General features: G+C 48.4%; 1 protein-coding gene across 3 annotated transcripts in view; it reads left to right on the forward strand.

Annotated features, from left to right (window-relative positions):
• Positions 1–228: 228 nt before the first annotated feature.
• SPTB (spectrin beta, erythrocytic) overlaps positions 229–26,978 on the forward strand; it is a 120,856-nt gene continuing 94,106 nt past the window's right edge. The window contains exon 1 of one of the 3 annotated variants that reach the window (XM_058655137.1): positions 229–443. The gene's annotated coding sequence lies outside the window, so the exon portion shown is untranslated. Of the gene's footprint in view, positions 444–17,109; positions 17,132–26,978 lie in introns of those variants that run through there. The other 2 variants (XM_058655140.1, XM_058655138.1) reach the window with 2 other exon arrangements.

Raw genomic sequence — 26,978 nt, forward strand, 5'->3', positions numbered from 1 at the left:
CCACCGTCTTTGCGCCGCAAGGGGCTCGGAGTGGCCCGGGGCTAGGCGAGGTGAAGGCCATGGGGGCCGGCAGGCGGGAAAGCAGAGACCGCTTCGGGGAGCCCGGCGGAGGCCGGGCAGGTGCCCCGGGCGCCGAGGCTGATTGGCAGGTGCGGGAGTGGGTGGGGAAGGCGGGGGCAGGGCCTGGCGCTGCAGGAGGCTGCGGCCCCGCCTCCCCGCCCCCGCCGCGGGACTATCTGGTCCCGGCAGCAGCGATGTCCCCCGGCAGGAATGTCCCTCCTCAGATAATGTTATTTATATCTCTGGGCGGGTCCGCGGCTCGGCAGCACCAGGCGCCCGGCGGCCGCTGTGCCAAGAGCCCCGCGCTGCCCTCCTCCCCCTGCGCCGCCGCCGCCACCGCCGCCCCCGGGTTCAGGGTGGCCGTCGCTTCAACCCCAGCGCAGGTGAGTCCTGGGAGGGCCCGACGGCCCGAGGGGTCTGGGTGCCGGTTCGCGAGCGCCGAGGAGCGGCGGGGGCCCAGGGGAGAGGGTGGGGAACCCCGCCTCGGGTGCCGCGCGTGAGGCGAGAGGGGTGCGGGGCGCGGCGCGCGCGGGCGGCCCTGGCGGGGCTGCGGCAACGATCACTCCGGGACGCGGGAACCCGCGCGGGCTTGCGAAGCGCTGGGCAGGCCGGGCGCTAACCTTGACCAGGCGGTTCGTGGAGAGGCGCCTGGGGCACAGGGCGGGGAGGCGGGTAGTGCGTGTTCTGGTCCCTGGCCTCGGAGCTAAGGGGGAGGAGTGAGGGGGTCCTGCCTCTATCCAGCCTGCCCCATGTCAGTGTTGCTTTGGCGGCCTCACGTCCCGCCGCCGGGGTCCAGTGCCCAGGGGCCACCCGGAGCCTCTTCTGCAACTTGGCTGCGCGCACCCGGGACAGCCCAGCATCCAGGCAGCGAGGACAGGTCAGGGTAGCGGAGGGGGGCCGGGCCTCGGGGCGCTGGGAATGACGCGCAGAGCGGCCGGGAGCCGAGGGAGCCAAAAACCGCGTGCCCCAAGTCCTCTTGTTCAGGGACCTAGCATCGGTCCTCAGCTCCCGCGCGCTTCTGCAGTCCGCTCTGCCGGCACCCCCTCGTCAGCTCCTCCTCCGACAACTTAGCCCCGAGAAATAGCCGAGAGTGAAAGAAATAAGAGCTTTTTTTTTTTTTTTTTTTTTTTTTTTTTTTTTCCCAATTCCAACTCCCACCAACTCGCCCAGACTCCAGAGTCCCGGGCGGCAGCTGCGGGGCTTCGGGAGGGTTTCCGTGACAACCAGCCGCAGGTAGGGCCTGGATTTTAGCTATTAATACCCAAACCACTGTTTTCGCCAAGCGCCGAAAGGCGCCAGGAGTTAATAATAACACGCTTAACTTGCTGAGGGTAAACGAAAAGAAGCCGCTGATTCTGTGTAGATTTAAATTTTAGATGCATTAAACTGGAGGTAAGGAGTGGGGCGAGAGAAGGAAGCGTCTCTACAGTGAGAACTTGAGTGGGGGGCGGTTGGGCTGTCACCGGCAGGTGGGAGGCAGCCGTGTAATGCCCAGGCTTGTGGGTAGTGGCTACTGGAAAGTCCTTGGAATCGCTCCTCCACCGGGGAAGTCTGCACTGCCAATCTCAGCCCCCGTGACAATGTCTACTAACCCATCCTTGGCTTCCCAGATTTTTATCCTAGAATTTCCAGTTTGCGTATCTTCCTGGCTGAGACTGAAGGCACACAGGTCCTGTTGCTGTTCCAGGACCAGGCTTGGGCTGTGAGCGAGCCCTGGGTTCCAGAGCTCTTAAGTGCAAAATGTTTGTCCATGTGTCCTGAACACGTAGCACCCAACACAGCTAGCTTGCACTTGGCTGGAGAGTGATTCCTGGAGGAGCTAGGACAAGGACCATAATGAAACTTGCCCTGACCAAGCCACCCACCTCTTCCCACACGCCTTTGATATTGACACTCCAGCCCTGAGCCATTTATACAGAATTTTATCCCCATCTACAGCAAAGCACAGCCGCCATCTAGGACAAAAACGTAGCCCATAGACCCCTGTGCTGTTGCCCTTGGCTTATCAGTGGCGTGGTGGCTATGGTTGGGGACTAGCCAGTCCTGTTAATCTTGAGTTCTGGGAAGACTCAGCCTGCTCATGGAATTGAAAGACTCCCCGGCATCCGGACCAGCCTCAGAGCTCAGGCGTATCAGGTTTTGCCCGAACGAGCCAGCGAGAGAGCGGTCTGCCCAGCAGAGAGCTGGGATGCCACCTTGTGCTCCTCTTGTTGCTGCTTTCATGTGTTCCGAAGGTGTCCTGTGGCAGGACACCTGTTAGGTAATTAGCGCCAGCGGCCAAGGTTGGGGCGGGAGGAAGACGTGGCATGGAGGGGGAGGGAGGGTAGGCTCCCACCTGGGACCTAATTTGGCAAACATCAAAATGACTATTTACGGCAAAGCAGGTGTGAATGAAAGTTTCTGCACCAACGTCTGACAGGTCTGCCACAGTTGTGGAAACAGACTGGAGTTGAGTGCAAACTGTAAAAGCTTTAGGTTGTTGTTTCTGTGTAGGTACCAGTACCCAGCCCAGCACCTGGCTGGCCACACAGCAGTGTTGAAAGATTCTGTCATCCTCTTTCGGAGTCGCTGTAAGGTAGCTCACATTGTCATCATTTTTAAAGTGAAGAAACAGGTTCAGTAGATTGAATCACTCACTTCACTTCACACAGCTGAGGATTCAAGTTCAGTTCAGCTCTTGGGGTCTGCCGTGTTTTCAAGGTGAGCCGCATGGCAGGGGATGTGGAGGTAGCCTGAGAAGAAAGATCTGGCTGTAGGCTTGTGTTTTAGCTTCCCAGTGTTCCCTACCAGGACCTGGGGAATTGAGCTGATATGAGAGAGGTTTGTTTATAAGATTGTACCTGAAGACAGCATTGGGCATAAATTTGCTTGAAGGGTTCTTCGCCTTGCCGGGTAACATCAGGTCACCATTTCAAGGACAGAACTATAATTTTGGCAGTAGCCAAAGCTTTTTTTTTTTTTTTTTTTTTTGAAAGCCAGTTTTTCTCTTCAGTCCTGGAAGTGGCCAGGAAAGAGGGAGAGTTGCCGTACCACAGGATGAGTATCAAAAATCCATGAGGCCAACGCTACTTAGTGGGAAGGGACTTTGGTGGTCACTGAGCCCAGCCTCCCATTTCTGTGGCTGCTTGGGCGACACGTGTGAGCAGCTTGCCTGGCCAGGTATGTACAGCTGTAGCAGGTACCTTCCATGCACAACCCCCACCCCAACCCCCACACTAGCCCTTGCTTTCCTGTCTTTCTTCCAAGGCCAGAGTGGCTTATTTCCTGAAGTTTAGCTGCTCAAACTTCTGAGATTTTCTTTCCTTTGAAGAGCATCTTATTTTCTAACACTTTTTAGCTTAGGGAAATCTAGAGAGATAAAAGTTATGGGGGCTAGGCAGGAGAAAAGATACTGGTGAACATTTAACTCTGCCAACATCCGCACACGGCTTGTAAGGTGTCCAGGTATATATTTATAGGGCAGATATGTGTAATAATACTACTGAGGATTATGTATCTCTTGACACACAATGAGGTGGCATTTCTAGGTTCGTGGGGAAGGACTTTGGGAATTTTTTAAGACTGTAGATACCTATTTTAACCTGGACCCCATCACCAAAATTACTTATGAGGAATGGTGTCTTATATTTCAAAGTCAAAAAGTCAAACTCAAAATTTATTTTTATTGGAAAAGAAGATTTACAGAGAGGAGAGACTAAGAGAGAAAGATCTTCCATCTACCGGTTCACTCTCCCAGTGGTTGTAATGTCCAGAACTGAGTTGATCTGAAGCTAGGAGCCGCCTCTGGGTCTCCCTCATGGGTACCCTGTCCCAAGGACTTGAGCCGTCCTCGAATGCTTTCCCAGGCCACAAGCAGGGAGCTGGATGGGAAGTATAGCAGCTGGGACATGAACCCATGCCCATATGAGATGCTGGGGGTTGAAGATGGAGGATTAACCTGTTGAACAATGGTGCCAGCCCCATATTATCCATGCTTTTCAAAAAGACTTATTTATTTGGAAGGTAGATTGGCAGAGAGAGAGGAGATAGAAAGACAGAGAGATATACCATTTGTTGGCTCACTCCCCAAATGGCTCGAGCAGCCAGGTCTGAAGGGCACTTCACCCCAGTCTCCCACATGGGTGTCAGGGACTCAAATACTTGGATCATCTGCCACTTCCTAGGTAACATTAGCAGGAAATGGATCTGGAGCAAAGCAGCTGGGACTCAATATGGCATTCAATATGGAATGCTGACATCGGGGCTTAACTCATTGCATCACCACATTGGCCCCTTATCCATATGTGTTTTTTTATAACCTAAGACCTGCACATTAACCTTTATTAATTAACTTGGGAGGATGCAGAGTGGAAATAACTGTGTTATGTGGGCTGATGAGAAATTTGATTTCCTAACAAGGACTGGCAGGCAGTACATGATTATTGAGTTCTGAAACCATTCAGGTAATATGAAGGAACTTTCAAAGTTCACGGAAAAAAAGGGTTCTATGCTTATTTTGGTGCAAAAAAGGAAAGCCTGGAAAGTTGTGTATAGTTTTTAATAATATGTGTTTTCTGTGAAGTGGTGAAAGACCTCTCAGATAAGCCAAAAATATGGTACAAAGGTTACAGAGGGGAAAGGCACCAGAAAGTAATTTGTATTGACTCAGCTTTCATTGACAAATCTTTGGTTATTTTTCTATTGTTTTAAAGTTATTCCTTTTTTTTTTTTCAGACACAGTGAGGAGGGAGGGAAGGTGGAAAGGAGCGAAAGGATGAGAAGGAGGGGAAGAGGGTGGGCAGAGTGTTGTCATCAGCTGGTTTGCTCCTGAATGCCTGCAGTGTTTGGGAGTGAGTCATTGCTAAGGCAGAGGGCAGCCAATCCAGTCTCCCTCCATCCCAGCCCCCACCGTAGGTAGCAGGGATCCACCTGCTTGAGCCGTCTCCACTGCCTCCCAGGGCCTGCATTGACAGAACATTGGAATCAGGAGCCATGCCTTGGGAACTGAAGCCAGGCACTCCTGTGTGGAGTGAGGTCATCTTGACCATGATTTCAAAGAAAAGGAATCTCGGAGCAGGGTCCCTGTAGGGATCGGTGCACCTGCGCCGCGCAGTAGCAGTGGTTGGGTTTGTCACAGAGATGCTCCCGGTCTGTGACAGCCACTCTGATGGGGTGCATTGCTCCAGCTCTGGAGATGCAGACAGTGGTCCAGGCTGAATGTAGGAGGCAGGCAGGAGAATTCACGATCGGATCTGGCTCCACTGACAGAATCGTCGACTCCCCTTGGTAAATATTTAGAAAATGTCATAGCCTGTTTCCCTTTGTTGCTGTGCTGCTTTCTAAACTCACAGGCAAGCCAGGCAAGCCTTTCCATTTCCAGCCAGCCTTAGTTGAATATCAAGCCACCAGGGGATCCCCAGCGTTGCAGCTCTCAGAGTCTTGGAAGCCAGCACAGACAGAAAACGCTTCCTCCAGTGGATCGTCTAGCTGGCTCATGCCACCCACTGGCCAGCTTTCATGTTGCTCTTTCCTTCTGCTGGCTGCAGGAATGATTGCAGAGCTGTCTTCTTCCCAACCTTAGCAGAGCCTTCTCGAGCCTTCCCCACCCCGGCTTACCTGGCAGGGGGTTATAATTGCAAGGGCAATTAAAACTCGGATGTATAGGATGTTAGCAGAGGGGCCAAAAGCCAGCTTCCTCGCTTACTCTCATAGGAGTGCTATACATTTAGCCAGGGAGAAGCAAGGACTGGGGAAAAGTAGGCTCAGCTCATCCAGTGTATTTAAGAGTGCCAAGGTGCTATGACAGCTCAAGAACAATGATTGCTTTGAATTAGGTTCCTTTTTAGGAGTTTCTGCCATTGTGAAAAGGAGCGGGAAGTTGGATAATTCTGAAAATGAATACATTGAAAACGATTTCCATTTGAGCCAGACTTAAATATGGGTGGATCTCATTTGAAACTTCATGGCGCTTCCAATAAAACATACTTTAAAGAGGTCACTTAAAAGGGCTAGAATAAGGTCTGTTGCCTCGTTCTGTCTTTCCTTTGGGTTCCTATTACTAGAAAATTCTTTGGAGTGGTCAGTGTCTGCTTGCCGCGCGTTATTTTCTCAGGAGCAGAAAAGTAAGGTAAGACTTCTCCTGATATTGACTCTGAGCCACAGTTCCCAGGGAGTTAGGGGCATTAGAGCTGGCAGGATCTGAGACAGGGATGGAGATGTATTCAAAGGGGGCAAATATGGACCACGCACCACAGGCCTTACACCATCAGGAGCTGAGGACCCAAGGACGGGCCTGGTGGCCTTGAAAATGAGCAGAGCAAGTTTGAGATGTGGCAGGAGGAACTTCCTACAGAAGCAAGTGTCTGTCTCTGGTGTAGGATCCTGGTGGTGTTGGTAGGGGATTCCTAATGGAGGAAAGGAAAGATGAGGTAAGAGTATGGGTCCAAGCATGTGGGCCCCCTGCCTGCACAGATGTACAGGGCAGCATGGTTAGCTTAAGGAATGAGGAGTGGTTCCATGTGACCAGCGATGAAGGTGGTTTGTGATCAGCTTGTGAAGAAGTCTGAAGCGTTGGCAGTTCATGTTGAAATCAGCATAGGTGTTCAAGTGGAAGTGTTGGGTGGAGATCTGATTGGACCTGTCTAAATATGGCCTTAGGATGGTGTGGGGGTACTTGAGGCAAGGATTCTCATACCTTGTTCTGCTAGTGTGCATCCTGGGAAGTAGCAAGTATAAATACAAGTAGCTGGGTCCCTGCCACATATGTGGGGGATCTTGATTGAGTTCCTGACTCCTGGCTTTGACCTGGCCCCAGCTCTGGCTCTCGTGGGCATTTGTGAAGTGGATTATTGGATGGAGAATCTCTGTGTGTGTGTGTGCGTCATTCTGCCTTTCAAGTAAATTAAAAAAATTTTTTTAAGGTGGGGATGCCGTCTAAAAACCCATTTATGCAAAGAACCTCCAAAAAGTTAATAGAAAATGGGTACTAAGAATAAACTGAGGGCCCAGCATGGTAGCCTAGCGGCTAAAGTCCTTGCCTTGAACACGCCAGGATCCCCTATGAGGGCCAGTTCTAATCCCGGCAGCACACTTCCTATCCAGTTCCCTGCTTGTAGCATGGGAAAGCAGTCGAGGCCAGCCCAAAGCCTTGAGACCCTGCACCCATGTGGGAGACCTGGAGGCAGTTCCTGGCTCCTGGCTTTGGATTGGCGCAGCACCGGCCATTGCAGCTCACTTGGGGAGTGAATCATCGGATGGAAGATCTTCCTCTCTGTCTCTCCAGCTCCCTGCTAATAGCTTGGGAAAGCAGTGGAGGATGGCTCAAGTGGTTGGGCTTCTGGCTTTTGGCTTTGGCCTGGCCCGGTGCTGGCCATTGAGGTTATTTGTGGGGAGTGAACCAGCAGGTGGAAGATCTCTCCTCTTTCTATCTCTTTCTTTCTCCAACTCTGCCTTCCAAGTAAATTAGATACATCTTAAAGAATATACTACATAGATTTCAGATTTTTGCAACAGAGTGATCTAATCTCTGAATTTCATTGTCTGTGGGCATTCTGAGCTACCCTGCAGAATCTTACATTTCAAGATGCCTGTGTGTGAGTGTCATTTCCTGTTTTCTTACAGTGATCCTGGAAAGGGGGGATTTCGTTCTCGCTCTGTATAGTTGAGGAAACAGGGTTAGAATTGTATATCCATGTGCTCAAGGTCTCTTGGTTCTGAGCAGAATCCTCCATCTGCCCAGTTTCCTGTGCTGAACCTAGGGCTATATCCAGATCTCGTCATCAGCATGGGAACTGAATATTCAGAGGCCGGTGAAGACCGCATTTGGGGCAGTCAAATCCCTTATTGGACAGAGTGCCTGGATTCAAGTTCTGGCTCTGATTCCTGGTTCCAGCTTCCTGCTTCCTGCTGATGCACACTCTGGGAGGCCGCAGTGAGAGCTCAGGTCCTTGGGCCTCTGCCACACATGGGAGGCCTGGACTGAGGACCCATTGGTGGCCGTGGTGGGCATCCAAGGAGTGATCCAGCAGAGGGGAGTGCTCTGCCCCCTCTGTCTTCATCATGCCTTTCCATGATATCATATAAATAAATAAATAAATAAATAAATAAATAAATAAATATTTTAATAGACCCGGGCCTTCCAGCAGAGACAGTAATTACTTTCTTCAGTTTCATTCTTAAATAATTTAAGTTCATTGTTTCCGGGGAGGAGAGAACTAATGTTCCAGTATTTACTCTGGACCGTGTGGAGTGCGCACTGGTGATATCCCAAAGCATGTATCAAGGGAATTGCCAGCAGTGGATAAATGGTGGCTTGAGTAGCCTGTTGATAGATATGGCAGCTTTTTATTCCTTTTGCCCACATGTATCAAGGATTATTATGATTGGGCTCATTTTGAACTTTAAAAACCTCTTTTATCCATTAATCTTGAATACCTTGATTTGTATTTGCTTCAGTCATCAATAAATATTTATTGAGCTCTCATTTATTTGTTGGACATATGCTAGACCTAGGGATTTTGAGCATGCCAAAAAAAAAAAAAAATCTGACATCACAGAACACATGCCCTAGCCTAGTTAGAGAAAGTGCTGACTAGAAGGCAGGCAGCAGCAGGTGGATGTAGATGCTAATTTCAGGTGCTACAATGACATGAGGCTTTGCTATACTGTGTGAGTGCACCTGACCTTCCATTTGTTGGCTCACTGCCTAAATACCTGCAGTGGTCCCAGCCTGGGGAATGAAGCCGAGAGCTGGGAATTCAGTCCAAGTGTGGGTCTGTGTGGGTGGCAGGAACCTAAGCACTTGAGCCATCATGACAGCTTCCTGGGATCTGCATTACTAGAAAGCTGGAATTGGGAGTGAAATTCGAACCCTAGCATTCTCATATAGGATGTACCGTAACCCAACTGGTATCAAGCTCTAGGATCAACATCTGCTGTGTGTGTGTGTGTGTTTATTTATTTGTTTATTTACGGAAGAGGGAGAGAGGGAGGGAAAGAGAAAGCACACATTTCTTTGTTGGTTATCTTCACAAATGCTTGTAACCACCAGGGCTGGAACTGGGGGCCAGAACCCAATCACTTGAGCCGTCATCGTCGTTAGCCTCTGGCATCAGAGGAAGCTGGAATCAGGGGCCAAAGCCAGGTGTTGAACCTGGATGCTGGGATGTGGGATGCACAACTCTTCACTGCTAAGCTAAAGGCCCCGTCCAGCTGTGAGTGTTAACAAGTTTATGTCCTTAGTTGTCCTGAGGAAGATTAATTGTAAGGGACTCAAGTAGAACACAGTCCCATGCAAGCTGCCATGGTGATACAGGCTGAGAGAGCTTGTGGGAGTGAGAGGCAGCTGGCTTTGGAATGTATTTTGAAGATAGAATTGGTGGGATTTGGATATAGAAGGATAAGAATAAAAGAATAAATCCAAGATGACTCTGCTGATTTGGGCCTGAACACCCCTGGAGTCATAACAAGACCCTGTATGAATTGGTAATGCATTTAATCAAATGCACTGTGGGCTATTTTTAAAAAATTTATGTTTTCAGTCAAGACTAGATTTGAAATAATCTCAGACTTAGTACTTAAGAAACCAAAAGGGAGATGCTTAGTTGTGAATGACCCGTGATGTCTGTTAATTTGGAAGTGAAGCCTTAGATCTTCTGTGTACTTTTTCTTTTAGATCATTTTTATGACTTTGTGCCAGAGTTTAGGATAGGTGATGGTGTTTGGCCTAGGGCTTAAGATGCCAGCTAAGCTTCCACAACCCACACTGGGGTTCCTGGATTTGAGTCCCTGTTCTGATTCTAGTTTCCTTCTAATGTGGACCCCGGGAGGCAGCAGAGGCAGCTCAGGCGACTGTGTTACTGTCACTGACATGAACTTTCTTTGTGTCTCTCTGCCTCTTAAAAATAAACTAAAAACTGTAGTGGAAACATTGAAAGACATATTTTACTTTAGTATTGGAATTTTTTCACTAAAATAAGCTTTTTTTAAAAAAAGATCATTTTTATTGGAAAGTCAGATTTACAGAGAGGAGAGTCAGAGAGAAAGATCTTCCCATCTGTTGGTTTACTCCCCCAAATGGTCTGAACGGACTCAATCTGAAGCCAAGAGCCAGGAGCCTCTTCCAGGTCTCCCAGGTGGGTGCAGGGTTCCAAGGCTTTGAGCTATCCTCAACTGCTTCCCAAGGCCTCCATCAGGGACCTAGATGGGAAGTGGGGCATCGAGACACAAACTGGTGCCCATTTGAGATCTTGGTGCAAGCAAAGTGAAGACTTTAGTTCTAGGCTACTGTGCTGGGCCCCAAATAAACTGATTTTAAAATCCCATTTTCTCATGAACTTTCTGACGTAGCCTCATAGAATGTAGAAGTACATTTTAAAAGGAGACATTAAAAAATAAAGTCTATTTTAATCCTGCTTCTGAGGAAGTTACCACTATCAATAGTTTCCTATGTATTTTTTAGGGGGGGGGGGATCTATGCATATATAAGAGTGTGGCCTGATGTATTTTTAAGTGGTAACTTGAACCTAGCAATCGCTTGTTTGTGTGTGTGTGTGTGTGTGTGTGTGTGTGACTTGGGAGTCCTTGGATATAGAAGGAAGAAGCCTGGAGACCATCATCTCTTTTCATTTAGGGTCTTATCCTCACAATCCTTCCCCCCATTGAAACATTGTCATAGAAGACCCTTCTCAAGGCCTCTAGCGGCTCTCCTTTGGTTGCAAGTAGACATCTAAACACCTAGGGCTGACTTTTCAGAGCCTGGTAAGCTTGTCAGTCTCTCTAGCCCTTTTTCCACTTGCAGTCACACACCCTGCCTGCCCCAGGTTTGTCCACTCCTTCTTGCCGAGTCTTGACATTCCTCCCAGATTTGGAGCGGTTTTTGTTAGAAGTCAGGTGCAGGCTGTGTGGTCTTCCTGGAATATATCCCAGCCCACACTCACATCTCTTTTCTCTAAATTTGTAAAAGGCCTGGCTACCTACGCTGCTTATTTGAACATGATCATTGACTTAGTAAGCTTTTTTGTGTTTTAATGTTATTTAGCCAGACATGGATCTCTTAAGCTCTTAAGGCAAGAGGTAGCCCATGCATTGTGATCATGGGTCATACCTAAAACCCTCTCCAGTACTTTTGCCCCTAGAAGTTTAGTCAGTAGTTTTGGAAGAAATGGGCTCACTGACATTCATTCCTATTGGAGCAGAGCTTGTGCCCAGGGATTGTGTGAACTAAAAATTGTTGGATAGTGGCTGCCAAGAACATCACCTTCTCTGTGGGTTACCATAGAGTCCATTTCCAAGGAATGGTAGCTAGATATGGCTTCTCTGGATTAAAACAAACAAACCAATTTTTTTTTTTTTAGCGTACATGGTGCCAGGTGCGTTAGCAGGAAGGTAGATGGGAAATGAAGTAGCTGGGACTCAAATCACACTTCAGTAGGGGATGCCAGTGTCTCCAGTGGCAGCTTAACCTACTGTGCCATAGCGCCAGCCCCTGAAATTTACTTAAAAAAAAAAAACCCAACAAATATACATAAAACGAACCATTTTAAAGCATATAGTTCAGTGCCCTTAGTGCTGTCTGTTTCAAGCATTATTCATGTTCCCAAAGTGCTGACTTGCTAGTCCATCTCCTTGTGTCTGTGGATGGGCCATTGGGTTGTGTCCACTCCTTGCTTACTGTAGATGGTGCTACTAGAAATTGATACCACAATTTCCCATTTCTTGGATTTAAACCTAGAAGGGAAATTGCTGGATCTGTGGTAATCCCATTTTTAATTTTCTGTGGAGCCCATCAATGTAATTTTAATGCCTCCCCTCTCCGCCCCGTATTCCTGTACTGTTTTGACATCTCCAACCGGAAGGACAAAAGCTGTGAACACCCTCACCTCTGGGGCCATGCTGACTGTGAGGAATGTTTGTTTGAAATCGCGGTCTTTGGGGAGAGTCTGTCATCCAAGTGCCTGACTTTGTCATTGTCTATTAGTCTGCCTATTTTTAGATTGTAGACGTTTAGAGGACAGGCGGGAGGTGGTTCATGCGCTTTGTAGCGCTTGTAGCCCGGATTCAGGTGGGGAAGGTGGAAGCCTTAGGAGATGATGTCTTTTAGCCAAAAAGTCTCCATGACTGGGTGACGGGATTCTGGGTTGCTGCCAGCTTTTTTCTCTTGCTGCTTGCCCTTGGGCAAAGAACTGCCTGTTTTCCTTATATGTTTTTTTTCAGGGGTGGTATTGTCTGAGATGGTGTCTTCCTGTTAATTGTTCTTACCATTGTTTTCTTTACAAATTTCCTTGGAAAGCCCAAACATTGGCTCATCTTGGTAGCCTTGTGGGAAGGCCCCCTGGCCCTGGTGAAAGCTGGGGTGGTGGTGGAGGGTCATAGAGGACTTCCCGTTTCCATGGCACATGGCTCATTCCCTGGTTACTGGATGGTTCAGCCGGTTTCGTAATCGTCAGCTTGCTTCCATGCCATTCACCCCAGCTGCGTCTGACAAGCACCTGCTCTTATTCTTTTTCCTTAGCTTCTCTGTTTAAATACTCTCATCACCTAGAGCAAGTTTGGTACCTGATGGGGGAGCAGCTCGAAATGACTTAATGGCTTAAAAATTAAAGAATGAACGTTTGAATTACGTGTGTCTGAGCTTTGTCCAAAGGGTTTTCAAAAAGGTCATGGGAATTACATCTTGTGAGAAAATCATGTGTGGATTTCAAGTTTTTCTTATCAAGATGAACTTATCTGCTCACTCCATTCTCCGTGCATGTTTTGAGTTCACTGGTGTATGTTTTAACTTAGACATGAAGCACTGTTACAATAACAGGTTTGAAGTGGCAGGTGTTTAGCTTAGTGGCTTATGGCCTACATTAGAGTTCCTAGGTTCAGTTCCTCGCTTGGTTCCTCACTCCAACTTTTTGGCCATGTACACCAGTCATGGTAACTCAGATAATTGGGTCCCTGTCAGACATGTTGGAGACCTGGATTGAATTCTTGGCTCCTGAGTTAAATGATCCTGGCAGAAGTTTGGGGTGTGAACAAGTGGTCTGTTTCTGTCTGCTTCACAAGAAGCAATACTAATGAGATTATTCTAATGATAAATCAACATCTGTTGAGAGTGTGTGTGAGAAGCGCTGTGCTGAGAGCTTTCATCTTTCATCTGCTGGTTTGTTCCCAAATGCCTGCAATGGTCAGAGCTGGAGCAGGCTGGAGCAGGCTGGAGCAGGCTGGAGCGGGCTGGAGCCAGGAGCTGGGAGCTCCATCTGGGACTCCCAAGTAGTTGATACGGGCCTAAGTACTTGGATCATCTGCTGCTGCCTTCCAGGGGCATTAGCAGGGAGCTAGATAAGAAGTGGAGCAACAGGGACTTGAACTGTTGCTCTGCTATGGGATGCTGATTTCCCTGGCTTGTGGCTTATTCATGTGGCCAACATCAACATCAGCCCCTAGGTGGGTCTTTTCTTTTCTTTTCTTTTTTAAATTCTACATCTCTAATGGTCTGAAATCAGAGAGGTAACCTGTGGTGTATCTTTATGTGTTGCCTTATATTTGCAGTGATTTTTAAGAAGACATTTCTTTTTATTTGAAAGGCAGATTTACAGAGAAAGGAGAGATCTTACATCTATCTACTGGTTCACTCCTCAAATGACTACAAGGGCTGGAATTGAGCTGGTTAGAAGTCAGGAGCCAGGAGCTTCATCCGATTGCCCCATGTGGATGCAAAGGTCCAAGGACTTAGACCATCTTCCACTTCTTTCCTAGACATAATAGCAGGGACATGGATTTGAAGCAGAGCAGCCAAGACTTGAACCAGTGCTCATATGGGATGCCAGCACCGTTGACTGCCACTTAGCCTACTACACCATGGTGCTGGCCCCACAGTGATTTCATCTAATAGGCTTGAATCCCTTATTAGCTTCCCACAAGTAATTCATATTCTGATTCCTATTTCCAACAAAGTTCTTTGACATCTGAAGCTGAACATGTTCATCAATACTGCAGTGTAGCCAAGGTCTTAAGGTAGCAGTTTGAAAGATGCGTCAAACAGCTCTGCATTTTTATCGTATGTGATGACCTCCTTCCAAACTGGGATCTCTTGACTCCCCTGCAGCTTGACCCCTCTCACTTTGGCACTGTAACTCCCTTGGCTTCTGTGGCCCACACTCTCCTTTTTCTCTTCTTAACCTCCTCAGCACCTATTAGGTCTGAATAGATCCCTAAATCAAGGACAGACAAGTTCCGCATGCAAGAATGCAAAAGCAAAGAAACTTTATTGCTAGCTCGAGCTAGGGTTCAAGTCTCACCCAACACAGTGGAGTCTCGACAAGGACCCCGCCTGCTGGCTTCAGGCAGTTCTTATACCCACACAGTCACGTACACCACGTACACACCAGTACAGGTCAAATTCCACAAGCGGATGAGGGGACAGCGATGATTGGCTGGTTTCTCTCACCTGAGTTTGGGGGCTTTTGGACTGCTCCCATTTGGTCAGCTGGCCTGGGGTGAGACATGGGGTGAGATATTCGTTATTTTGGGGAATAGTTGTCCAAGATAGGGAAGTGAAACTTAGGACTATGTTGGGCTTGAAGCATGACATGGCGTTAGTCCTGTTCTCTATACAGCAAAATAAGCACTTATTACAGAAGCTAAAGTTAGCAGTTGGATTAATAAACTCTTCTTAAAATGGGTTAACAATGATCCAGCCCCACATACCATCTGCTCTTTTCTGGTCCTTTCCTCTCTATCATCTGTACCTATTGGGGCCTCCCGTGTACGGACGCCTAATTTCCATCCCGTCTCCTTTCTTCCTTTCCCCATCTGCTTTCAGGCAGTCTCTGTCCTATCAACATGTCTTGAACTTGGGATTGGCACCATGGCATAGTAGGTTAAGCTGCTTCCTGCAGTGCCAGCATCCCATAAAGGCACAGGTTCCAGTCACCTGTGTTGCACTTCCAATTGAGCATCCTGCTAATGCTCCTGGGAAAGCAGTGAAAGATGGTCCCAGTCCTTGTGCCCCTGCACCCATGCGGGAGACCCTTCTGACTTTAACCTGGCTTAGCTCTGGCCATTGCAGCCATTTGGGGAGTGAGCCAGCAGATGGAAGATCACTCCCTCTTTCTGTCTCTCCTTTGCTCCCTGTAACTCTGCCCTTCAAATGAAAATAAACAGTTAAAATAAATCTCAAATTCATGAATTGCTGTGGCGGTGCTCCTGAACTCCTTGCTCCTCGAGCCCCACCCCTCTGTCTTTTCTCCTGGCCAGGTGTGGGCTGTCACCTTGCCTCAGTCACACATCAGGTGCTTCTTCTTACCCTTTCACCTGAACTTGGCGACCCACTCCTCTGTTTTCCCTCTAAGTTGTTCAGCTTCAATCTTCCTGTCCCTTGTTGCCACCACTTTTCTGATCTGCTGTTTGAACAATTGGCCTCCAGACCTTTAGTCCCCACCTTCCTGGCCTGTTCCCACACTCTGACTTAACAGTTCTTTGTAAAACCCTCAATCTGGTTCAGTCATTCCACTGCTTCAAAACCCCAGGGGTCCCTTAGGGCTCCAAAAATCAGGTTTAAAAGGAAAGGCAGGAACTTTATTCTCTGTTCAGATCTCACTTCCCAGCTTCCTTCTCTCTGCATTTGCAGTTACTCACTCGATGGGAGGAGAATTTTCAGTTTCTGTGACTTGGCTTCTAATGTTTTCTATGTCTACCACATCTTTATTTTATGAACTGTTTTTTAAAAGATTTGTTTACTTTTATTGAAAACTCAGATACATAGAGAGGAAGAGAGGGAAGAAAATCTTCCATCCGTTGATTCACTCCCCAAGTGGCCACAGTGGCCAGAGCTGAGCTGAGCTGAAGCCAGGAGCCAGGAGCTTCTTCCAGGGCTCCCATGTAGGTGCAGGGTCCCAAGGTTTTGGGCCATCCTCGACTGCTTTCCCAGGCCACAAGCAGGGAGCTGGATGGGAAGCAGGGCTGCCGGGATACGAACTGGCACCCATATGGGGACTTTAACCCCCTAAGCTACTGCACTGAGCCCAACCATGAACTCTTACAAATACATATGAAAGTACTTTAAAATGTTTGTGAAAAATGGAATGAAAAGATACATTTATTTTGGTACAAAAAATTGTCATGTATGTGTATGAGATGTCTTCCCATTTCTATGCCTAATATGAAAAAATAATGAGTGGATTTCCAATTTTCTGCATCAAAATAAGTTTCCATTTTATGGGATTTCAAAATGCTTACTAATTTGTTTGAAGGTAGAAAGCACATCCATCTGCTGGTTCACTCCCCAGGTGTCCATAATGGCCAAGACTAAATTCAGGAGCCGGGAACTCAAACCCACCTGGACAATCGCTTGTTGTGTCTGTTAGCAGGAAGCTAGAATTAGGGGACTGGAAATTGAACCCAAACATTCTGATGTGTACTGTGGCTGTCTTAACTACTGTGCCAAAGGCCTACTCCCCCAGGAACTTTTTGAGGTGCCCTCATATTATAAGCCCTAAGACCCTTGCTGTGAAGTTTTCCTGGAGCCTCTTTCAGGAAAACTAATTGAATTAGACACTTATTTTGATGCAGAAGATTGGAATCCTCACCATGTTCTCTCTTCCTCTTGGTTTCCATGTGGTAGCCTGGCTGTTCATGGGCAGGTCTGATGGTGGACAAGGAGTTCCTTAAAGAAGGGACAGTGTTTGGTTCTTGGGAGGGCGCTGCTGTTTGACTCGGTCCCCGGCTCACAGTCGAGCTCAGGAATTGCTGGTTGACTGGGTGATAGGGGAGAAGTTGAGAGCACTCAGCACAGTACCCAATTCAAACATCGATGACCTGTAGGAGCTTAGAGGGAGGGGCAAAGGAGACACTCTTGCCAGGACTGGGAATGTTCCAGGTCTACGTCTGCGTTCTCCAGCTGTTTCCCATTTGTTGGAGGGCAGAGCAAGGGCTGGTGTTACTTTGCACATCAGAACCTGTCTGTTGCTGGAAGAGCTTAGTTATTCACCTGTGTTAGTTACTCCCACCTCTTCTTCAGTGAGTATTGCAGGCTGACCCTCAGAATGCAGCTGTGAGAGGCTCTTCGAGGGATTTTTTCAGATTCACACACATAAGAGATAAAAAGGTAAGGGAAACGTTTCCAAAGGCCATTGCTAAATTTCTATGTAAGGGTTTTGTTGCTCTGGACACATTCAACCTGTTTGGGTTTTTTTTTTTTTTGGTCCTGAAAGCATGTCCAAGTGGGAACTGCTGCGTAAAACATTAGAGCATTTACTGGTTGGTTGGTTCTGCCCTCGTTTCTGCCTTCCCTGGACAAAGAGTGTGTTTCGCTAGTGGCTGGACTCCTCAGAATTCTGCTTGCTCAGGCCTTGGAGCGTGTTTTGTTTCTTTCAACAAAACCCTCTGTCATGGACACACTCCCACTTGCAGTCCGGCCCTCACTCCTGCTGTTGCCTTGTTTTGTGCTCCGTGATTAATTGGAGCTGCTGTTTCGCATCCAGAGCCTATGCCTGGGGCCCCCAGGCCTGGAGACATCCGTGGGATCTGAGATGAGCTGATCAGTGCTGGACTCTCCAAGGCCTTGAAAGCTGTGCCTGGGGTAAAGAAGGGCAGAGGACAAAGTCGGGCCTTGTGAGGGTGACCTGAGGTGGAGGGACAAAAGAAAGAGGACCTGGCCAAGGTCATGGCTGGCCCCAGGGTGTTCCAAATGGTATAAAGAGTCCAGTGATAAGCAGAGGACAGTCAGCAAACTTGGTCCAGAAGTCGCAGCGAGAATGGGGCAAACTAATAGCAGCTTCAGGCCTGGAGCAGTACCCTAGTGGTTAAAGTCCTCGCCTTGCACGCACCGGGATCCCATATGGGCGCTGGTTCTAATCCTGGCAGCCCTGCTTCCCATCCAGCTCCCTGCTTGTGGTCTGGGAAAGCAGTCAAGGATGGCCCAAAGCTTTGGGACCCTGCACCCATGTGGGAGACTCGGAAGAAGCTCCTGGCTCTGGTCTGGCTTCAGATCAGCTCAGCTCCGGCCATTGCAGCCACTTGGGGAGTGAATCAGCAGATGGAGGATCTTCTTCTCTGTCTGTCCTCCTTTTTGTGTATCTAATTTCCCAATAAAAATTAAAAAAAAATCTTTAATAGCGGCTCCTAGAAGCTCCAGGATGCTCTGAGGGCCAGTGATCACCATCCTATTCCAGGAATGACCAGGTACAACAGCAGAAGTTACTGCTAGGCTGACCGTAGTTAGTGGTGTGACAGCATCTCAAAGACAGTTTGCTTGATAAGGTTGTAATCATGCAGTGGCCTTTGAATTTCTTGTTTAAACCCAAGGTTGCTGGTATGGGTGCTCAGCTTAGCCGTCAAGATATTTGAATGCTAGCTCCACTTCAGATTCCAGCTCCTGCTAATGCACACTTTAGGATGGTTCAAGTACTTGGGTCCCTCTCACCCACCTAGTTCTCAGTTCAAACTGGTCCTGCCATGGCCATTTGGGGAGAGGGTGACTTGGTGGATGGAAGCTCTGTCTGTCTAAATAAATAAGCTCTGGGCTACTGCTTGTAGGAACAGTTGACGGATTAGGTGCTGTCTTCTGTAAGGTGGATGTGTGCTTTCTACACCTGTTCTATGCAGCTGTTGGGGGATTCATCTCAACGGCTGAAGCAGGTGGATCCCTCAGTGTGTGACTTTAGGGTGAGGTATTTGCAGGTGCAGGAAGTGGGGGTGGAATGGTGGAGTGAAGCCACCTGCTATAGGGAGGATGCCAGTACCCTCTGCAAGACGGAGACCCAAACCTGTCAGCTCAAGCCAGGGTCATTTGCATTGCCAAGCTCTGTGGGGTGTGCGTGTGTAGTAGAAGCAGGGGCTCAGTAGGTGCTCTTGATACAGCTAGTCCACTGGCAGCCTCGGCTCGGCTGCTATCACTGCTTCTGACCTAGAAAACACTCGGCAAATGACTGCAGTGAAGCGCATCTTCAAGGTGAAGCTTGTGGTCCGGTTGGGGGAGGGATGCAGAGTGGATCCCAAGGGCTTAGTACTTCCTGAGTGTGCTGGGAGGGAAAGGCTCTGGACCCAAATGAAGTCACTTTACATCTCACCCACTTTCCACCCTCCAAGAGAGCCTTCTGCTTGCTGTGCTTAAGCCCAATGCCTCCTCTGCAGAGGCGCAGGGAGGATGGGGAGCTCGACCGGCAGCCATGAGGCTTTTGCAAACAGCAGAATGGAGTGAACAGTATATTTAGTTGGCAAGGCATCCTCACAGTCTAAACTGGGTTTCTCCGGCTGTGAAATGGTGCCAATGCTTTCTCGTGGAGCTGTGAACAGGGTCAGTACCAAATGTGCGTGCTTTGGAAGCCTGATGCTTCAGAACTCCTCCAAGAGGGATGTTCTGTGGAGAAAATGTACTTGGTGCACCTTGCGGCAGCATGTGCTGGCTGAGATGTCTTCTTTGAATAGCGTCTGGTTTAACTGGTTTACCAACTAGGGAGCAGCGTGCCTGAGTTCGCAAAGGGAATTCTTTTTAGGACTTCAAGTGGAAACTAGGGCTCTGGATTCATGGCCTGGACCCTCTTCCTGCCTCTTTCCCCTCCCTCCTTTTCTTTGTCTTCTATAACTTTTTCAAAGCCAGATATCAGAAGTTGTATAGGAACAAACATATATCTATGAAAAAAAAGTCCGGAGAGCAGAAATGGCACTTCCAAATTCATTACTGTTAGAAATTTCTTGCATATCCCTCTAGAAGTCTTCTCAGATATGAAGATATGTAGGTATTTGTGTAACTATGCTGCAGTTTTAATGTTTTTTAATATTTACTATTTGGAAAGCAGAATTTGAAAGAGAGAAGAGATCTTCCATCGGCTGGTTCAGTATCCAAATGGTTGCAGCATCTGGCGTTAGGCCAGGTTGAAGCAGGAGCCAGGAGCTTCTTATAGGTCTCCCTCATGACTTTCAGGGAACCATACCTTTTGGATATCTTCTTGTGCTTTCCCAGGCTCATTAGCAGGGAGTTGGATTAGAAGTACAGCAGCTGCAACTCAGGGCAGTGGGATGCCGACCTCAATCTCCTTCATTCTTAGCTGCATGGTATATTATGGTGTTTCTGCGTCTTCATGAGGACTTTGAGAATTACAGGCATGGAATTTCAGTGTGGAATTAATGATGCAAATTAACAATCTAATTCATGTGAGCACTCAGGAAGGAGAGAGTTACTTCTGACAGGCCCACATGGCCCATACGGTTTGAGAAATCGGAGATTCTGCTTCTCACTGTGACTTGCCTCTGGGTCCCTGTCCTGCCAAGGGCTGCGCTGGGGGTTATGATACCTTCTTCCCTGGGATGCTCACGGCAGTCCTTTGAGCGAGATGCTGGGTCTCCTATGTGGGGAACTGATCACTTGAGCTAGCACAGCTACCTCTCAGGTTGCACATTAGCAGGGAGCTGGATCTGGAGCAGAGCGGGGACTCCAACCCAAGCACCCCAATATGTGATGTGGTATCCCAATAACATATTAACCACTGTGCCAGACACCCAGCCTGGGCATGTGGATTTAGAATAGAGACCTTAGCTTTGGGCGTAGGCAGAGGACCTAATGAATGCGGTTGCCATGCCACAGCCTACTGCACAAGCAATGCCAGGAGAGCCTAGAAGCCAGCTCAATCCAGCTGTGAAAAAAAGATGATTCATAGCGTCTCCTGTGCGCACAAGATTGTCCCAGGAAGGGCTTGGAGGAGGCTATTAGCCTCCTAAGAGGTTCAAGTGACCCTCCAGAAAGCAGTGTTAGTGCGGATTGGAACTTAATTATCAGGAAGTACAGAGTGATGCCATTTTTTCATAGTTACAGTGCAGACTGCTTTCTGAGAACTTGATGGAAAAAAAAAAAGGATGGCTTGAAACAGGTCAAGGGAAGTCTTGTGTTTAGGAGTGCATGTGGGGGTGGGGAGCCCTTGGAAAGGAAGAGGTGATATAAAGGCAGTAGGGATGGAGAGCAGGTTGGTGGACATCTCTGGGTGGTGGAAAAGCATCAAGCAGCAGAGTGACCAGTGGTGTGCCCCACCACAGATGGCAGTTTTTGAGTCCCTATCAGTGCCAGCTATGAGCTGACATTATGAGGGGTGTTTTCAAAAAGTTCATGAAAATGCATATTATGAAAAGAATTTCACAGTTTTGGTACCCAAATAAACCTATCTTTTAAGTCAACTCTTACATGAGCTTTAAAAAAATTATTTGTGTCTGAGCGTGAGCAAGAACATTCCCCATCCACTGGTTTACATCCCAAGTGCCTGCCATGGCTGGAGCTGAGCCAAGGCCGGAAAGAGGAGGCATGACTTCAAGTCAGCTCTCCCACAAGAGTCGCAGGAACTCAGCCACTTGCTTCAGCGTCATTGGTGCCTCCCCGACTCTGCATGCGGGAGCTAGGAGACAGAAGCTGGAACTGGGAACTGAACTCGGAGACATGGGCACCTAACTGCTGGGCTATGTGCTTACTTCCTCCTAAAACTCTTTGAAGGATCTTTGTATGCTGTCCCAGGCAGGGTCTTTTGGCTTAGCACTTGTTTGCCATGACTTTTTCATGAAGATTTATTTTTCATTTTTTACAAAGGCAGAGTTACGTTGGTTCACACCCCAGATGGCTGGGCCAGATCATAGCCAGCAGCCAGGAGCTTCTTCCAGCTCTCCTACATGGATGCAGGGACTCAAGCACTTGAGCCATCTTCTGTTGCTTTCCCAAGCTCATTTGCAAGGAGCTGGAATGGAAGTGGAGCAGCCAGGACTCCAACCAGTGCTGCCCCGGTGGTATGTTTTTGGCAATAGACAGACTTAGGATACCTGTTCTGCGGCATGCCAAGGCACAGTCCCTCCTGTTGCTTTTTTCTTGTCCTATCATGGAAGCATATGTTGTATGACAAAGAACGTGTGTGGCACCCATGTGAATTTTGAGGCAGAGTTACAGGACCGGTGGCCTTGTGCCTCGCTTCTGTTCCTCCTCAGATCCTGTGTGTTTTGCAGATGCAGGCAGGTGAGTTTTTTCATTGCGGTTCCTCTGGTGCTATTTCGTGTGGAACTCTGGGGTTAGGGGGATATTGAGTAGGAGTAGGGAAGAGTCCGTGATGATTCTGTAGGGCAAACAAAGGGGCTTGTTGAATGAGTTGGTGAAAAGTGAGTGTCCCAGTTGATGGCGATAAGAAAGGCTCTTGTTTCCTCAAAGTCCTGTAGGTGTGAATGAACTTTCTTTGCTTGCTTGGTGTCACAGAGGGACTTCCTCCTTGTGTGGTGAACCAGAGGACTCTCAGCTATCAAGCCCACTTCCTGCTGTCCCCAGTGCTGGGTTTTAGAGGGGCAGGTGCCCAAGGATCAGACCCATTTGCTGTAGTTCTCGGAGAGGCAAGGACTAGAAAGTAATGCCTCCAATGGGAAACGTTTGGCTTCTGCAAGTTTTAGGTGGAGGACTTCATTTTTCACTCTCGGTCTTTTCGGAGATGTGTAGTTCTTTCTTCTTTTGGATCACACATGTGAAATAACGATTTACTCATGAAAAATATTGCAGAAACAGAGACTGTAGAAAATGAACGTTCATCATCGTTTGTTGCCTTTAAGCCCCTATGCAATCATTGAATACAACTTGAGCTGTTTGCTCGATTTTTAGTTCATAGATTAAGAGAAGATGACACCATTCATTTTTTAGAAAACACGTTCAGTGTTACATGCTTGCCTTGCGTTCCTTATTGACACCTAGGGGTCACCTTTCTACATATACATATTTTGTCCCATTGTATATGAAAAAAATATGCTTTATTTAACCAGTGTTTAAATGCTACCCAATTAGGTTGTTTCTGGTGTTTGCTCATTTTTGTTTCTACTATTATCAATGATATGGAGATGCCAGGTGCGGAGGGATGTTGGTTCTAGCCAAGGGAAGTCCTTCCTCTCCTGACATGAAGTAGGACAGGGCATGACCTTCCTGCGGGTCCAGGAATGCCCTGCCTCTTCTCCCAGGCAGGATCCGGGCACCAGCCTTTTGCTGTGAAGTATCCTGAGCAAGTGACTTGGCTGTTGTGCTTTGTGAATTTTTATGAAATTTATTTGAAAAGGAGAGACAAAGACTCTCACCCATTTCCAGTTTACTATACCCTGAATGTCCACCACAGATGGAACCGGGCCAGGCTGGACTCAGGAGCCCAGGACTCATCTGGGTTTCACCCGGGGTAGAGACCTAAGTCCTTGAGCCATCCCTGCTGGCCTGCACAGTGTGCATTAGCAGGAGTTAGGGGTGGAGAGCAGAGTGGGAACTTGAACCCAGGCAATCCAAGGTGAGACGGCAAGTGGCGTTCTCATGGCTAACACCCATCTGACATTGCTGTTTGATTTAACATCTTACCTTTCATTCCTCCCTCCTTCTTCCCTTGCGCTGCTTCCTCCCTCCCTCCCTCTCTCTCTCTTCTTCCCTCCTTTGCTGACCTTCTGTCCACTTGCACTTCTCTGGCTCTTGCCTCCCAGTCACCTGTGGGGCTTCTGGGCTATGCTCTCTTCCCCTCCCCCTCGGAGCCTCTTGACACCCCTGACTCTGATCTCATTTTGCCCCTTCTCGAATGTCCAGGTTCGCTAAATGATGCCCTCATTCGTATCTGCTTGCTTCCCCTGCTGTGTCCTCTCTGTAAACATCCCCAAGTCCTCATGCTCTGTTCTTTGAAGGATTTAAATAAAAAATAATCAAGCTTCACCAGGCTGCCCCAGCAGCCGCTTTGCTGAATGTCACCCAGGACACATCCTCACTCTGTTGACAGAGAATGGTAAATTTCCATTTCTTGCAGGGCCACTTGGTTTCTAGTAGACACTCCTGCTGTGTGGTGGGACACGCCTTGGCTGTGGAGAGACCTGGTGTTGAATCCAGATTCTACCACTTGCTCACTAGGCTAGGTGGCCCTGGCAAGTTAATTTAATCTTTTTTGATTCACTCTCCTCCTCAGGAAAATGGGGGAAGGGGCGAGCATACTTTTCTTTTCTTTTCTTTTTTTTTTTTTTAAGATTTATTCATTTTATTACAGCCAGATATACAGAGAAGAGGAGAGACAGAGAGGAAGATCTTCCATCCGATGATTCACTCCCCAAGTGAGCCACAATGGGCCGGTGCGCACCGATCGAAGCCGGGAACCAGGAACCTCCTCCAGGTCTCCCACGCGGGTGCAGTGTCCCAGTGCTTTGGGCCGTCCTCAACTGCTTTCCCAGGCCACAAGCAGGGAGCTGGATGGAAAGTAGAGCTGCTGGGATTAGAACTGGTGCCCATATGGGATCCCGGGGCTTTCAAGGCGAGGACTTTAGCTGCTAGGCCACGCTGCTGGGCCCAAGCATACCTTTCTTACAGAGAGGATTGTGCCACGACACCAAATGCCCAGTGCATAGTAAGCGAGCCCAAACACTCTTGGCTTTCTACGAGGGGTCTTCCAAAACTTCCTGCAAAGTGCCTGTGATCAAAAAACTATAATGTATTTGTACCACAATAAAGTTACCTTTTAATTCCATTGTTTTCACAAACTTTCTAAAGTTCTTTCATAGTCTAATTTGCCTTTAGCAAATTTGTTCATTTTTAGTCCTTCTCGTTATATTATAAGAAATGAAAAAATGAGCCCTGTAAAGTTATAACAATTCCAACCTAATTTTTAAAAAAGATTTATTTAATGTCTTTTGGGGGCAGAGTAACAGAGAGTAAAGGAGAGAGGAAGAGATCTCCTCATTTGTTGCTTCACTCCCCAATTGGCTGCAATGACCACGGCTGAGCCAGGCTGAAGCCAGGGGTTAGGAACTCCATTCTAAGCTTTCATGTAGATGGCAGGGGCCTAAGCATTGGCCTCTTGCCTTCTTGATTTCCCCAGACACATTAACAAGGAGTGGGACTGGAAGTGGATCAGCCAGGACTCGAACTACCATTCCAATATGTGATGCTTGAGTTGTGGGAGTTGGCTTAACTTGGTGTGCCAAAATACTGGCCTGACCATAAATATTTTTGCCAACTCTCAGTTCTTCTACTGCTGGTAATAATACATAAATACAGCAAGCATGCTGCACAACAATGCAGATATCCTCTTGAAGTCCCTTGTGCTAGAAACAGCATGTGTTTTCCAGAGAATAACTGCTTCCGACATTCCAGATGGATCCTAGGATCTATATTTTGTTTTTTCTCCCTTTCTGGATGTCCAGCGATTGTGCTGGGGAATGACCCTGGTGGCTTTATAATTGATCCAATCATGCACCACAGGGCTGGTGAGCGGCATTTGCTCAGTTCATGTGACGGTTGTTGCAGGTGACCCATGATCGTGGTTTTCTGGTATGTGTGCTATCACGTCTGTGTGCCTGTATGCAGAAGGCATGCAGCATTTTAGGATTTTATGCTTAGTATTCTGGAATTGCTGAGTTGATGGGGGGGATCTACTCTTTGTTTCCCAGTTTCTGGACTATATACAAATGCTAAGGAAATTCAAATATGCACTCAGACTTTCTTGAGCCACAAAGAAAGTTCCCTACACACAGAGGTGGTGAGCTCATCCAGGGGGGTCTCAGCAGTAGCTGTGGCTTGCATTTCCTGTCTTGTGCCAGCAGAGCTGTGGCCCCTTGCAGCAGCTGCCCACCACCATTCCTGGGGCTGAGTTGTAGTCCTCCAGCGGAGCCCATCTCCCTTGCGCTGTTTTGAACCCTTGTCCAGGCAGTCATTCCAGCAACTGTGGGTGCTCTCCCTGCCCCCCAGTGGAGGATGCATTCCACCTGGGAAGTCTCAGTAGACCCAGGGCACTTGGTTTGTGAAGCTGGCTCCTGCTAATCCTCCTGAGCTGGGCTGGGTTGTGTGATGGCCTCTGTTCCAGATGGAGGAAGGCTTGGGGAGTGAGAGAGATGACTTGCCTGGAGCAGGACTGATTCCTCCCTTTGAAAGCCCTGAGGTGCTGGCTGCCTTACTGAACTTGGCGAGGCCTCCCAAGGGGTGGCAGGTGGCCAGCTCAGAGGCTGGTGCTGTGGAAGTTGGACCATCTGATGTAAGTAAGGGGAAGAACTTGGTCCTTCGCTCCAGCCTTCACTGTAGCCGGATGCTTCCTCTCAGGTTGCAGTGGTGAAAAGCCCTGCTGAGGGAGGTTCAGGAAGGACTCATGGCCTTGACCTTGTAACATGAATGTTGGGAAGCTTCTCTTTCCAGTAGTGAGCTGCCTCCTAGAACTGATGGCTCCTGCCTGGAGATGCTGAGAGAGCGAGAGAGAGACCCAGCCTATTGCGTTGCTCTGTGCTTCCATGTAGACGTCAGCAGCGGCTCTCATACATGGTTTCCTTTTCAGCAACATCCAATTCCTCGGAGCCTTCCCTTTGCTCCTGTTCTTCCCTCCCCTGCACCAGGCTGGAAGGCTCTAAGGCCAGCTGGGCCCTGTGTGTCCTTGCCATCTGCCTGGCCTCACTCTCCGGGCTGGGACCTGGGTTTCCGCCAGAGCTTCCGCAGCTCTGCCCTGCATCCCAGCCCTGTGAGCATCTCAGCAGTCCTCAGCAGGTGTCCTGGTTGGGGTGCTTGGTGTGAGACCCTAGCCTTGGGTTCCAGCCCTATAGGAGGGGCTGGGGACCCCAGCAATGTCCCTCTGAGACAGTTATGGTGGAGAAAGAGCATGCTGGGGGACTCCAGAAAGTTCATGGCAAATGGAATGAAAAGATCAGTTTGTTTGGGTGTGAAACATTTTGCCGTGCAGGCATAGTTTTCCATGACTCCCACATACTGCTACCCCTGCAGGGTCTGTCGCTGTTGCATACTTGTTTTCCATGAATTTCACAGTCCTGCTGGCTCCAAGAGGAATTGTGTGGGAAACCAAAGCCTGCCGGCCCCTGGCTAAGAACAGTTCTCCTTTTTCTTCAGTCTGTTGCCTTGTGTTAGTACATGGGGGACTGTTTTGTTTGTCATCTTGTGATGGAAGTGTTTCATCTAAATCAATTTCTCCCTCATGTCGTTTCCTCCAAACCAG

Source organism: Ochotona princeps, chromosome 26 (genome assembly GCF_030435755.1).
Source record: "Ochotona princeps isolate mOchPri1 chromosome 26, mOchPri1.hap1, whole genome shotgun sequence".
Taxonomy (NCBI): domain Eukaryota; kingdom Metazoa; phylum Chordata; class Mammalia; order Lagomorpha; family Ochotonidae; genus Ochotona; species Ochotona princeps.